Below are 3078 nucleotides of genomic sequence, written 5' to 3'. Positions count from 1 at the left end.
CAGGTGATGACTTTGTGCATCTTCTAGGTCATTCTGCATAGCCTAGTGCCTGGTAGGTTATTGCTTTTCTGCAATTTCTTTATTTGCCAAGTGTTTGATTTCAATGACATTTCTGATCAAGTAAGGTTGGGATGGGTTTGAGATAAGGTAAAATGGCATAGCCTGCTTGTGACTATGTCTTCCATTGCCTTCTTAGCTAGAGAAACGCATTGGTCTCTAGCCAATTCCTCAACATGGGTCCAGATATAATAAGCCAGTGAATGATTTTAGTTGCATATGGCTCTCTTCTGCTGATTCAAAAATCCTTTACATAGTTTATGCTTACATAACTTTTGTTTTAGTGTATCATTATCAACTTTCTTTTCTGTCACCAGTTGATTATGTTAATCTCTTAGATGCCTGACTTATAACATACCTCATAGGTACTTAGGTGTGCATAGATAAAAGCATATCATAAACAGAATGTGTATGGATCCTCAGTTTCATACATCCACTCTAATCACATTTTTCCTACATGAAGTGGACCTGCGGACTGTCTCCTCAATTCCAATATCATAGATTATATCTCTTTGGGACAAACTTAACCCCTTTATTTATCTATGGGCTTCCATTTGTTCATGTTTATCTAGTCATCACAGAAAATATCATCTTTAAATCCTATAATGTGGGGCTGTAGAGATGGGTCAGTGGTTAAGAGCACTGAGTACTCTTCCAGAGGTCCTGAGTTCAATTCCCAGCACCTACATGCTCACAGCAACCATATGTAAAGGAATCAGATGCCCTCTTCTGGTATGTCTTAAGAGAGTGATAGTGTACTTATGTACATAAAATAAATGATTTTTTTAAAAAAAATCCTATAACACATGTAAAATAGCATAGGCTTGTTAAGATTCAATAACATAAGATATTTCTTGTTAAGTTTTGTAGAATTTAATGTCAAAACAAAGTCATTTAATCTGTCAGCATCTCAGTTCTCTAAAACCCTGAACCATTCTGCATTGTGATACAGACTAACTAGTTCTCTAAGGAAGACAACCTAGCTTAAAGGCCTATATTTACTGTGGCCTAAAGAATAATAAGTTCCATTTTATAGGGAAATGGTGGGGGTTTTGTTGTTTTTTAATAACAATTATTTCTAAACTGCAATTATTTTTAAACTCCATGAAAGTTTTAGATTATTCAAATCATCATCATCCATTGGCTGGAAGCATAAAATGTTTGCAAGAGAAACAAAGATACTTACTACTCAGGGAATGTGAGGCAACATACCACTACTCATGCCTTTCTTTCCTTAATATTTTCAGTGTTGGTGGTGGCTTCATGGAATTGAATGTACTGTTCACTTGAGGATCACCAGTAAAAAGCAATTTTATGAAGATCACTGCTAGCAAAATTATTACAACAATTTCCTTTAAAGGAAAATATTAACATTTTTTAATTGAACAGCTGAATAATTTTTATTCACACTCCAGAAACTGATATTAAACTAGTATTTCAATAAATTTGTTTTTGTAACTATGATAAAGACAGTGGAAGAGAGAATCTGCCTACATTAATAAATATACATGACTAACTCATTTAAAATATCATCTTTTAAGTACATCCACCACTATTTTCATTGTGCTTCTTTCTGGAAAAGTTCTCCAAATTGGTCACGCTCTCTTTGGAAAATATTTCAAGAACTGAAGCCAAATTCATTTAGTTTGCCTTAAAAGCAACCATACCTAAAATTGCTGCCAACAGACACTATTTTTGCATGACTTACTACATTCATCTCTGATATGTATACTTCAGGTATTAGTTTCAACAATATCAAAACCCAAATGCATAGGGAACAAATTCCCTCAGAAAGACGACTTCCTATGGCATTACTTATATTATGGCAAAATATGTTGATATTTTGAAGGAGATGAGGAACTTAAAATTTAGATACCACTGGTAAGATACCATATCATCTTTATACTTGTGATAAAATCATGAGGATTTTTTGATTCCTTATTCAAGAAAAGCAGAATCTTGGCACAATGGCATCATAACAAAGGGGCCCAAAGAAGGAAAACACTTGGAAATGATGGCTGTGATGTTCACCAGCCACTAACCAGGATTATATATGAGAGCAATGCAACCTTGTGAGATAAAGAAGAAGGCATTAAAAACCTAGAAATGTAGACATTAGGACCAGGATGTTCTGTGTGGCTCTGGACTCAGGGGATGTTCTGGAGCAAACATCATTGTTTCCAATATGTTGAATTTGCTGCTTGTCCTTTTTTACAGAATGACAATCATGTCTCTGCTGGACCAGAGGAAAAGGATAGAGAGCAACCACCAACCAAAAGAATGCCATATATGGGCATGTGAGATAATCATAACCCACAGTAGAATAATTTTCATGTGCTGTGTTTTCTCTGTTCTCCTTGGTGCACATATGCACAGGGAAAATCATATTTACTATCATGTAGAGAATACTGCAAAGGTGATGTCAATGAACTTTGGAGCTTTTATTTTAAGATCCTTCCGAAAAGAGTTCCAGTGTTGATGTTGATTTCCTGGAAGACACTCAAGAGGCAGGCAGTAGCAATGGACATGCCCAGTCTTTGAATATGCAAAAGAAGTTTGTGGCCAAAATTATCAAAGAACCATGTCGTCCCCAAAGTTCCCATTGTTTCTAGTACTTCTTTTGAAAGACTGATCAAGGAGTTGGCTGTGAACCAGTGTGTGAGAATCAAATTGGTGGTCTTTAATGTCTGTTCAATGTAGTAATGGATAGGACAGCTGGAAATAAAAGAGTAAAATTTCCCAGAAATCCTACTATGCTCTGAAGTAAAAACATTATTCCTGTTGCCAAATCCTTGAGATCCATCCTATCATTAAACACTTTTCCACATAAAAATGTACTTTGATCAAAATGGTGACTTGAACTTTCTTTTTTTAAAATTTTTAATATTTTTTATTACGTATTTTCCTTGATTACATTTCCAAAAGTCTCCCATACCCTCCCCCCCCCCCCCACTTCCCTACACAGCCATTCCCATTTTTTTGGCCCTGGCGTTCCCCTGTACTGGGGCATATAAAGTTTGC

This window comes from Mus caroli, chromosome 17 (assembly GCF_900094665.2).
Source record: "Mus caroli chromosome 17, CAROLI_EIJ_v1.1, whole genome shotgun sequence".
NCBI classification, from domain to species: Eukaryota; Metazoa; Chordata; class Mammalia; order Rodentia; family Muridae; genus Mus; species Mus caroli.
Note: the sequence above shows the minus strand (reverse complement) of the source record.